Here is a 13,022-nt window from a genome sequence, read left to right on the forward strand (position 1 = left end):
AAAACCTCTTAAACAGCATAATAAACAACAACCTCAACTACCTCACCACATACGAACCCACATACTGGCCCACTGACACCAACAAAATACCCGACCTTCTCGACTTCTTCGTAACTAAAAATATCTCATCAAGACACGTCCAGATCAACTCCTCGGCTGATCTCTCCTCTGATCATCCCCCCCGTGATAGCAACAGTCAGTTCAACAACCATCGAGAATACACCTAATGGCTCCATTCACAACCAACACACCAACTGGCAGCTCTTTAGAGTAGTCTTTACACACTCAACTTCAGCCTTAACTCCACTAAAAACAAAGGAAGAAATCGAAGCAGCCACGGAATACTTAAGCACGAGCATAATAAACGCAATCCGCCTCTCCACACCGACAAAGACATCTATCAGCAAACAAGAATATCCCCAATACATACTAAAAGAAATAGCCGAAAAACGTAGACTAAGAAGAGTATGGTAGACCCATAGAACACCGGATGACAAACGCAAACTAAACAACGCAACTAGAAAGCCAATCACAATCATCAAAAATTATAAAAACGACTGTTTCCAAAAATATCTCGCCAGTTTATCCCCCACAGCTGACTCCAACTACTCGCTATGGAAGGCCTCCAGGAAACTCACACGCCCCCACAAATAATCCTCCCAATCCGCCGTCCGCAAGGTGGATGGGCTCGTAGCCCTATAGAAAAAGCCGACCTGTTTGCCAAATACTTGTCCAAAGTATTCAAACCCTACTCCTCCAAAGCTGTCGCGGACGTTATTGAATACCTGCACACCCCCTTCCAAATCTCCCCTCCTATCGAACCCTTCACTTCTGCAGAGACTATAGAAACAATCAGTCGCCTAAACCCCAAGAAAGCAGCAGGGCACGACCTAATAGGCAATAAAGCAATCAAGGAACTTCCCATAAAAGGGATCGCACCCATCACATCGATTTTTAATGCTATCCTTCGCCTTGAACACTATCCTAAGGCCTGGAAAATCTCACTGATTACCCTCATCCCTAAACCCGGTAAACCGAAATACGAAACCAGCTCCTATCGCCCAATCAGTCTTTTACCTACCCTGTCCAAACTATTCGAGAAGATGCTCACGAACCGACTCCTTCCACTCCTAGAGAACTTGAAAACACTCCCAGATCACCAATTCGGCTTCCGAAAACAACATTCAACAGTAGAGCAAATCCATCCATACGATCAGCCAAACACTCGAAAAGAAAAGATATTGCTCAGCGGTTTTCCTAGACATCCAACAGGCATTCGACAAAGTATGGCACGAAGGGCTACTATACAAACTTAAAAAGATCCTACCCCACCCCTACTACTCCATCCTAAAACCCTACCTAACCAATAGACAATTCATGGTTAAATGCCTAGACGCCACTTCCGCAACATTCCCAATAGAATCCGGCATACCCCAAGGTAGTGTCCTCGGACCCCTACTGTACTCCATCTACACTGCCGACCTACCTATATCAAACGATATAACAATAGCGACATTTGCAGACGACACAGCGCTATTAGCTACCCACGCAGACCCGGTAATAGCCACTCTCCAGCGGTCTCGACTCCATGGAAAAGTGGTTTCACAAATGGGGCTTCAAAATCAACGAAAAGAAATCCTCACATGTAACCTTCACGCTCCGAAAACAAACCTGCCCCCAGGTCACCATCAACAATGCAACAGTTCCTAACAGGGACTCAGTCCGATACCTGGGCATGACCCTGGACAGGAGACTAACGTGGAAGAAACACATCTCAGATAAAACGAAGCAACTAAAGGACAAACTAAAAAAACTCTATTGGCTCACAGGCCGACGCTCCAAACTAAACATACAGAATAAAATTATCCTCTACAAGACCGTAATAAAACCTGTCTGGACCTACGGAATCCAACTATGGGGAACAGCAAGTAACTCCAACATCGAAATACTACAACGCTTCCAATCGAAAACGCTAAGATCCTTAATAGAAGCACCTTGGTATGTTACCAACGAAAAAATCCATCGCGACCTCAAGATACCCACAGTCAAAGAGGAAATAGCAAAATACAGCGACAGATATAGCAAAAGAGTCAACAAACACCGAAACCCCCTAATCACTGAACTACTTGATACGACGGATCAGATTCGCAGGCTGAAGAAGCACTACCCGCTAGACCTAAACTTTTTATAACTAAAATTCATTTAGTTATAAAAAATTAAGCAATATTCTCTTATTTATAATACTTATAAATTATATTTATCTATAATAAGTATTAACTTATTATAAATAATCAGCCATGTCACTGCGCCAAGCCAGAAAAATTACTGAAAATTCTCAACGCGAGAATTGATTGTAATTTTAACAAATAAATAAATAAAAAAAAATGCAGTAAATCTATTACCACTAATCAGTGGTCTCAGTAACTATTGGTATTCGGTCTTACCCGGTGTCACGACCGGCACACTTCAAAACCGATGGGCTAATGACGGACACCCTCCAGACGGCAAGGGAGTGCACGCGGCAGCAGGGGGTCCAGGGCCCGGACCCAACACCCGGGGGTCCTCCCTACTTCATGAGATAACCACTTGTATAGGGATGCGGCCGAGTTGTAAGAGCTCCAGTCTTTGAAAGACACGGCTGGAGTTGGGAAGTTAACTGTCATTAGTGTAAACAAGATGTTAGCAAATAAATTCTCTCTTTTTTTATTTTCACCTTCGATTTCTTTTTTCACTTTACGTGACACCGGCTTCGGCGATCCTCATATGCATCTAAATCTTGTTTTAAATGCATTTAAATTTTCTTACTGGCTATTTTACTGGATCGCAACTTTCTAGGCGGTATTTCCTTAAAATTTGTTCTTTGTATAATATTTCCGATAATTATATCACATCTTTATTTTTTTATAATTTTTATATTTAAGGAATTATTTTCTTCCGATTCCGCTAACTCAAAGTGCTATCTCAATTTTGATGCGAGTTCTTCAACTATCTTATCATTTACTGCTATAAAAAGTCAGCTACGTATATTTCAACGATCGGTTGCTTCTGTCCCTTAATTTATATGCACACGATTCTCCTTCAAATTGTGTTATATAATATCCAATGGTATCCAGATTAAGGCAATCCATATGTGCGGTTTTCTAGCTCGCATACTTTGTTACCGTCGGTTATAAATCCTAGTGGTTGTTCCATATATGCTATGTCCTTTATATTTCTGTATAAGTATGACGATTTGACGTTAGATTGCTTGATTTTCATTCGATTAATCGGTGTTAGAGCCAGCATAACCCTTGCTGTGTCCAATCGCTTGACAGGAGCGAATGATTCCCCGCAATTTATTCCGATTTCTAGTCGCGTCCTACTGCGAGTAATCTTGCTTTGTACTTTATATTTGCTTCTTGCGAATGTTTCTGACTGTACACCCAATTGCTCTCTATCGTTTCTATCTCTTTTTCGTGCTGCACTAATCTCCATTTCGTGTGCTGTCTCATCATGGTGAGACACGATCTCTGATTCTATCGCTGCCACATAGTTATTTGGTAGTAATGTGTCCTGTGTATTAATAACATTCGTTCACTCATTTCGCTTTTCTAATCTTTCGAAACGTCTTCTTCTCTTAAGCGCATTTCTCTTTCCATTAGCAACCTGTCATGCTTTTCTCGTGCGACTTTATTCAGCCATCCTATTTTGCGTCCGCGTTTTATATTTTCTTGAAACTCTTCTGCTTCTGGTTAGTATTTTCTGCTCCCTGTATTACCTTCGTTAATTTGGCTTTCCATATTGTTGAGGTTTTATCTCGGAATAGGGAGAGCAAACGTGTGGATGAATGTATTGGGTTGACAACTAAGCGATTGCGGATTTTGTCATTATAGAATTGTCAATATTATAGAATTTCTTTATTCAGAAATGTTAGAAATTAGGATTTCCAATGGTTTCTATCCTATATGATAATTTATTTATAGATTGATTTATTACAATAGACTAAACAGAAAATGGATGATTAGTATTTATTTATTATAATGTAGTACTGTAAATAATTGTGATTAGTTTATTAATGACAAATGGATTAAACAGATGTTAATTAAACAGAAAACAATGGTTATTAAACATGAACTAATTGCAACAAACTTATAATTATTAAAACAACTAGATAATTAATTAGCAATTCTTGTCAACGCAAATTCAACTCTCTCTTAACAACGCTAACAACACTATCTCGACAACACAAACCGCACTCTCTGACTTCTCAACTGATACTGCTATTAATTCGTTTATCGTCCCCTAGCTAACTCCTTATCTTTCGTCTTAGCCCCACTACGCACATGCTCAACAACCGCTTGTTTATAATTCGCACCTCAGTAACCGTTTGTTTACAATCCGCACAACAACCCCAGGCCCCTTGTCCATGATACTACAATAATATGAAGGATGATTATTTAACGTGAACTTAATGCAGTAGTGTGATGTGACAACTGTCGATGAACGACTCTTGACTCTTGACTCTCCGGTGGCTAACCGAATATCAACGACTGCGGTGCTGAAATATATTGATGGCCGTTAGGCCTATTGAATTTACCGACCCCTTCGGCTTGTCGGCATTTGCGCTTTGTCGTCGACGTTGTCTGTATGTCGGTGATCTCTCCGCGGTACTATAATAGAGACAAAAAAGCTGCTGGAAAGAGAATCGTTGTGTCAGGGCCGACAAACGTGTAACATCAATCCACATCAGATACCAGGCCGCATACCGAGAGCAAGATGGCATCCAGATGTGTACACATCCTTACTGCGTACCCTCGATAGTCTTAAGGACCCACCATAAATCTTGGCATTTTCATAGTTAAGATCTTTCGGACCAAAAACAAGCATCTTCTATTTCCAGTGTTCTTTACATTTCTGTTTACTACGGAAAGATACGGGAAACTTAGTTTTCTCACGTTTGGTATCTTCCGTTAGCAACTTTCTCTCAAGGACGGCTAAGAGCCTTCCTAGTCCACCAGGGTTCTTGCGCTCCAATCAAAAGCAATGTCTATCACCCTCGCTTTCCTAACCAAAATTGTCCTTAACGAATCAGCTCATCTCGTGGCCTTAGACACACCCATCCCTAGCTTTCCTCCGCCACAACATCGTCACTAAACTACTCAGTCTCTATCTTTAGAATAATCAACACCTTTTTCCCGAGTTTCTACCCTTAAACCAGTCGCGTACTTAGTTTATACCTACGCATCAGTGTAACTAGATTCTATATAAAGTTGTTGGAGTGAACAGTGATTTATACGTGTCAATTCAGTGTATATTCAATTGTGATTATTGAATTCATAATAAAGATTGATAAAAAGAAAACTAATAGTTGTGTTACGGTTCAACCTTGTTATTTTTATATAATCCGAGTTGTGAATTGTGATTTTGCGTGACAAACGTGTGACAGCGACCATACCCAAATCCACGTTATTCCACACTATGAGCACCTGTCAATGAACCGGTACACTTTGATCTTACTTTTGAACGTGGCCCAACACCAAATTTTCCCCATTACGTACGTCACTCAGGTTCCTCTCCTTGCCCCTAAACTCCTACAAACTCAACATATAAAAACTGGGAGTATTCGACCACGAGACTAGTCTTGGGTACCGTCTTGGCCGCGATTTGAACGACTACTTTAATACTTTGTAACTTCGCTACTTCATTGTAATATTGTACTTCATCGTTTTTGTGAATAAAAGCATATAAAAATATAAAAGGACAGTCAAGTTAAGATTGCTCAGCTCTTCCTTTTTTATTACGAATTCTACGTGACAAACGAGTCGCGTTCGTCGTTAGTCGCAGCTTTCGCGGGACTAAGTAAACCAACACTACAGAAGATGTAGTTTTGTTAGAAGTGAGACCCACTTTAACACATATATTTTTCATTATTAACTGCTTCATTATACCCTTCTTTTATCTCATTTCTTTTACTTACATATATAACATTTTTAGGTCATCTTGTTCTACATTTCTTCTTAATAGTTGTAATCCTATAATGCCTTCGTTAAACTTTATTAAACTGAACGAGCTGCGTATATCTTAGCACTATCTGCATATCATATATTCGGCATCCTTTACTATCGTCGAACTTCCAATAAATCTTGTCCTTTTTTATACTAGTTCAAACTTATTTCTACAATTCTTTGGTATATAATAATACGTTGTACAGATAAATACCTTAACCTTTTGCACTCCTATGTCGAGTGTGACTCGATATCAGTTTTTATCTCAGCAGTTCTTTTGTCGAGTCCCACTTGACATTATTTCATGTCCACCATTTTTTGTGAAACGTGCGAAAGAAAACCAAGATTGCATCCTGGAAATTGTTTCAAGATATATCATACATTTAAAAATTACAAAATACAACAATATTGTGAATAAAACTGGTATTTAAGTGAATTTCTTTCTTTCTTTATTTATTTAAATCGTCTTATTTTTTAGTTAAAGTAAATTTCAAATAAAACACTTAAAAGCGTTGGCAGCTGCTGAAATAAAATTCGCAGCGCAGAAGGTTAACGCTGATTGCAGTCCGTTTTCTTCCCATGCCACTATCGATGTTACCGTAGCTTCTTCTATTGGACATATGGATGTTTTTGTAGCGGCGGTTTCCGCCCAGAACCGATTACCTAACGCCCTAGGAAGTCTGTTATCAATTAACATCGCTCTTACCTTATCTAACACGATTCTGTTCATTGCTTTCCGGGTTGTATGGAACAGTCTTTTCGTATCGTATTCCTTTGCTCCTAAGCAATGCTTGAAACTTGATATTTATAAATCTTCTTCCATTGTTAGATTTTATGGGTATTATTCTTTTATTTAACATACACTCATACCTATTCATGTATTCCTTAAATCTACCTATTGCCTCATGTTTGTTTATTAGAAAAATATGCACAAAATATACATATTTACTGTAAGCATTTATCAGCATGTACCGACTATCATTGAGAGATTTTACTGGCATTAGCCTACATAAATATCTCTTGTTTTTCTACTGAGTAATTGAGACCTCTTACGATCTCTTTCCTTCTTATCTTTTCTCAGTGTTCCTCGCATACAAGGCCTAGTCTGCGATGCTGTGACATCATATCAACTATTGCACCTCTAACATTTCCTATGTCTGATCTCACCAGTGTATACTCCTTTTCGTCTAAGACTATTTTCTCAGAAGACAGCTGTGATTTATTATCATTCCGTAACCTGGCTTCCAGTGTATAACCTCTATTCTCTTCTTTATCAAGTCTTAATTCTTTCTCTGTTATCCTGTTATCTTTACTGAGTTCCCTGAAAAGGTAACTTTATTGCCAATTTTTGTTAGGTACCTTATCGATAACAGATTGGTACGTAAGCTTGTAAACTGCAGGATTCCTTTGATGTATATATTTCTATGTTCATTCATTACTGGCATACCTACATGTATGGCACTTCTGCCTGTGCTTTGGTCAAGTAGGGTCCAACATTCGTCAAGCATATAGCATTCAGTGACGTGTGTGATGATGTGTCAGAATTCACAATCCATATTTGTTCAGAGTGTCGAGAGTTATTATCCTTCTTAGTATATATTTTGGAATATACAAATGCATGAAAAGCATATCCTTCGTGGGCTTCAATAATCATACTTATTTGCTGCTTGCTATTGCTAAATTCTCGCCTAATTCTTGTGCCTCCTCTTCTTTTATTAATTCTATTTTCTAATGTACCATCTCTTTTGTCAGTTCTGTAAAAGCAATCTTTTGCTTTGGTTTATGGAGGAATATGTCTTTTCATATTGTATGTTTTTCATTAGTCGAATTCGCTTCGTAATAGTAATTACTATTGTTAACTTTCATACGATTCTCTTCTTCGTAATAAGGTGCATTATATGTCTTCTAAGATGACATTTTGAGTTCTCTACACTACAGCCATCCTTTTAAATTTTATACGTACGCCCCGGACTACACGGTATGCTATTTCTCGGGTTCTATTACTTTACCCAGAAATGTGCTCCTTTGAGCGGCATTCTCTGCACGGATTATATATTTCATTGCACTTTCAGGACTTGCAGTTCAGGACCTTTGTAATACCTTTTAGGTCTAACTCTATGTCTGTTATTTGATCTTCAGCTTCCCCCACATAAATATATCTTAAATCGCTCCATATCTTTTTGCGCTCGTCTCACCTAAGCACAGTCCAACCTGTTCGGTTATTATAATAATTTCGAACGCCTCATTATTTTTCACTTCCCAGATCAGGCAATTATTTTCTTGAGTATTTTGATCATTTTCTATAAGTTCCTTAAAGAGTTTGTGGCTTCTCAAGGTTGCACCTACTTTCAACAGCCATACTTGATACTTTTTATCTATTAATCGCTCTACCACCTTACTTAATGACATCGCTATACTATCCATCTTTCCGTTTTTCTATTCTTTCTACTCTATTTTATTTGTTCGAAACGAAAGCGGCATTCGTCACATGCTTCACTTTTCTTTCTTGCCTCGTATTTTAATATTTTTGCGGTAACCACATTCAGCCACTATTTGTGGATTCGTGAATTCTCTCTCTCTCTCTTTCTCTCTCTACGAAGCTTACATTTCATCACGATCTGTCTAAGAAGCGTAATTTTTCAGTTCCTTGCATACAATGAAATGTCGAAATTCTACAGTGGAAGTCTATAGTGTCTATAATGTTAATAGTGTCTATAATGTCTATAATGTCTATAGTGTCTATAGTGTCTATAGTGGGAGTGTTTCAAGGGATTTACTGTATGCATATGATAACTCTTTAAGATTTCCGAGAATGGTACCCTCTCAGATGTTTAGCAGAAGCGATATGCCAGGCTGAGTTTCAATATTTAGACTAACATTTGTAAAATAATGACGTTTCTATTTCCCTTGGAAAAATTGAGAAAGTATATGTGGAGGCCTATTTATAACAATGGTAATATGGTAAAATAAAAGTACTGATGGTATTTTGATTATAATTTTTGTTATCTTTAAGATGTTATCTTTAAGATGAATATAAGGATAAACAAAACGTCAAAATCGTTTACTATGTTAATGCTGATCTAACTCGCGTAAACCGCACCCATCTATTTTGCGTCGCGCCGCACCTACATCGAATATAACGCTGAGAGTTACTGTTATTCGCTAATCACATATGTACATCACGAGGTCATTGGAAATTTTCACAGTTCACGTCACGAATCTGTGGTGTGTTCGATCGAACAGTATGTTTGGGCGTTCGCGCATAAGATTTCAAAGATAAAAGTTTTGCAGTACCGTGTTACGTAAAATGTCAATGCAGTTCCAAAGCGTTTAGATTATTATCGTTAATAGGTAGTGGTTACTCAAACAAAATTGTCCTTTTTATTATCTCCGCAATACTTTATCCAATTTTTATATTTATCAATATTTCATTTAATTTTTATATCTTGGCCTTACAAATTATCCTTCTTTTAGACAAATCTCATGCTACATTTTACGTAATGTATATCAAGTACTAACGAAATTTTATTCAAATTTATCTAGGATACATACTTGCACACTCATAGATGACATTTTATTTTTATTTTAACCTTTATGTAAGGTTTACACCGAATATGCTTGTGTCTGATACAGTTTCATTAAAAAATTTAAAAATTTTCTTTTAATAACTAAACATTACAATTTTGTGTATTATACATAATACACAGAAAGAATTAAAAGACACAAAATGAATTGAAAGAAAATTACTAAAATAGTTATGTCGCTCAATTTTTCTTTTTCTTATTGATTACATAAAGTCGCGCTACAGATTCATTTGTTTAAAAAATTTCAGTAATTGTAATGTTTTAAGTTATATTTTATTATGTGGAATTAATATTAAAGTTTGATTTAGTAGCAGAAAATTTGCTGTAGTGTAAGATGAGATAGTCCAGAGTAATATTTTTCTCTCTTTATTTTTTGATATTATTGTTGAGAATTTTAGATCTTAATTGCCGAAATAATAGTATAAGGACACTAAATTTACACTTGGAATTTATATTAGAATAGTTATATATTTATTTGATAAACGATTTCAAAGATATTCATCGATACACACTTGCACGCGTCTCACTTTCTTCCATACCAGACTGTTAATCGACTAAACAGTTTACATTTCTTTGTTTTCGAGACGCCGCGCACAAACATACTTCCATACATTCATATTCACGTACACGTATCATTACTATGCAGCTAATCTAGTCCAGCACATAAAATTATACATATCTCAATAATTATAATACTTTTGCATAAACTACATTTTTAGTTCTGTTACTGGTAGAAATTGATATGTATTAATTTTCTGAGTTTTTAGGGTCTGCATATACAGGGTGGTTGGTAACTGGAGGTACAAGCGGAAAGGGAGTGATTCTACGCGAAAAAAGAAGTCGAAAATATAGAATACAATATTTTCGTTCGAGGCTTTGTTTTCGAGAAAATCGATTTTGAAGTTTCGCTCGGTACGCGTGCACTTTATCGCGTCTCGTTATAACGGATCTCACTGTAGATCGTTGTCTCGATGAAAAAATTTAAAAAAAGAAAAAAAATGTTTATTCTATATTTTCAACTTCTTTTTTCGCGTAGAATCACCCTCTTTCCGCTTGTACCACCAATTACTAACCACCCTGTATATATAATATAATATAATTATATATATATTTATGTAATGATGTAATATTTTGGAAATCAGACGATCGATTCGTAAAAACTCAAAAATCGATTTTCTAAGTCTTTTTCCGTGTCTCCTTAAAACTCTTCGCTTCTAATCTTTCTTCTCTTTCCCTTTCTAACTTTTAAGCTTGCTTTTCTTCTTCTTTGTTCAATCTTCGCTTCTTGAAATCCTGTTCTATTCTCTCTGCTAAGTCCCTGTCCTTGTCTATTTATATTGTTCGACCGACTCCCAGTAAATACAGTGAAAGTCAAACCGTCGGTTGATGTTTTATATTCTATCGAATTTACATATATATATATATATTTTATACATTTATATATTTTATATCGAATTTTTATATATATATATATATATATATATATATATATATATATATATATATACCAATGAGAGAATCATACATTTATTGCATATTTTATGCATTTTACCTATTTGAATACCATTCACATGAAATAATTGTTGATACTTTGATCGTAACGGTTGAATGCTAATCTATTGTTACTGTGTAGTGGCGCATATTTCTTAATTGCGCAGTCTATTTGTATTAGGACTAATTGTAGTAGGACGTTCTCGTTGTTCGTTAATTCTTTGAGTACTTACATTTAGCGCTGATTTTTTCTATTTCGAGTCTGAAAAGTTCGAACTCTGTCGTCGGTAAATCGCTTAAAGTGTCTATCGCTAATTTCTCGAGCTGAGGTTACTATCTATCTATCGTCTTTTCGTAAATAATTTTCCCCTATTCCTTAAGCTTCATTAAACTTGAGAATAACTCCGTTACCTTGTCTTAGTGTCGGGTCCGCACTTGTCAGTGGTCAGAGAGCGATTCCCGTTTTAAATATTGACGGTCGTTAGCGAAACTATCGCACGATCTGGTAATCGCTATAACTCGAGACATCTCGAAAGCATCTTCAGTGCGACGCAAAGCAACTTCACAGCGTCGTAACCATGTGGCAACATTGCCTTTCCCTCTCTCTCTCTCTTCAATGCGCAACCGTTCCGACTGCGCCAACTGAATGTTTCGTGCTTACTCCCCACAATTAGTTTCGTGATTTAAGACTCACTATTATTTATTATAAAAATCAACATAGTAAATAGTATTCGAGAGATATTTCTAGGAAGTGACTATCAACTGACGGTCAAGCGAAACGCACCCATGCAATAGAGACCTGCTTGGTCATATCTTATATTCATTGCCCGGTTTCCTGAGAAGTCAGAGTAATAAAATGTACCCTACATCTTGCAGAAAATGTACTTTTCAATGTGCAAGAATTATTATCAAATCATTTAAGTAGTTTTTCAGATTACCTCGGACACAAGCACATACATACCTATGCACAGACCTTCTCTGTTTTTATAAATATTATAAATATTATTTATCGGTACATTATATGAAAGATTCACAAGAAAAGGAAGAATGTCAATTTCAACGACTTTGAGTTCAACGTTAATTCTTTCGTATGCCTTGCGTGTTTTCTTTATCGCTGGTTATGTCGTATTAATTTGAATAAAAATTTTTTGAATTTTAAGATAGTTACAAGAAATTGAGGTGTAGTGCGCACTCTTCATTTTTACATGTTATTGGGTTATATGTGTGTATGCCAGCAAACTTCGTTACAAGAACGAACAAGAACGCTGCCGCTCATTTATCGTTCAATTTGAGGATCGCAGTGCGCCCCGTTGTTTACGCTGACCTATTTTCCTTCGCGTAAGAAGATTTATTCGCACAGGGGGGTATTTCGGTTCATTTTTAATTGCCAGTAATTAAAACACGAAGCCGAAAACGCATTTTTTTATTCTTGATGCCCATCTTATTTTAGCCTCAAGAAAACACCTTAAATACTTGAATGTCTGTAGCCGAACATTCTGTATACTGAAAAATAAATTTTTATTTTCTGAGAAATGCTAATTTATGTCATTTCTCTCTTTCTCCGTGGAGTTCTTATATTATAATCGTTAAATAATAACATATTCAAATTTTCTGTATTTTAGTTTTCATATTGCGTTTGGATTATATTTATTATATTTATATTCCGTTTGAATTATTTGTTACGGATGCAAAACATCCGGTTTCCACCTGCATTCTTCTAATTACTCGAACCCCCGTTTCGTAACGTATTATTAGTAGTAATTACATCTATTTGTAATTACGTTAGTAATTATATTGATATAATTCTGTTTTTATTATTAGGAGATAATATAATTACGAAATAATCACGCGTCAACGTTGTATCTTTTTGTTTTTGCGTTATGAATATTATATTAGATATAGAATTGACATTATATAATATTATACTTATAGAATATTGTAACTAATTAAGCTGCTTGAAATA

General features: G+C 36.3%; 2 protein-coding genes across 3 annotated transcripts in view; one reads left to right on the forward strand and one right to left on the reverse strand.

The window, feature by feature from the left end:
* The window catches only part of LOC126875500 (uncharacterized), a 555,738-nt gene that overhangs the window by 486,640 nt on the left and 56,076 nt on the right, over window positions 1-13,022 (reverse strand). Inside the window, exon 1 of one of the 2 annotated variants that reach the window (XM_050638470.1) lies at window positions 1,995-2,015. The exons of the other annotated variant lie outside the window; for it this stretch is intronic. The gene's annotated coding sequence lies outside the window, so the exon portion shown is untranslated. Of the gene's footprint in view, window positions 1-1,994; window positions 2,016-13,022 lie in introns of those variants that run through there. 2 annotated transcript variants of the gene reach the window in all.
* The window catches only part of LOC126875523 (uncharacterized), a 422,308-nt gene that overhangs the window by 93,143 nt on the left and 316,143 nt on the right, over window positions 1-13,022 (forward strand). The window lies entirely within an intron of this gene.

The sequence above is a fragment of the Bombus huntii genome, chromosome 18 (genome assembly GCF_024542735.1).
Source record: "Bombus huntii isolate Logan2020A chromosome 18, iyBomHunt1.1, whole genome shotgun sequence".
NCBI lineage: Eukaryota > Metazoa > Arthropoda > Insecta > Hymenoptera > Apidae > Bombus > Bombus huntii.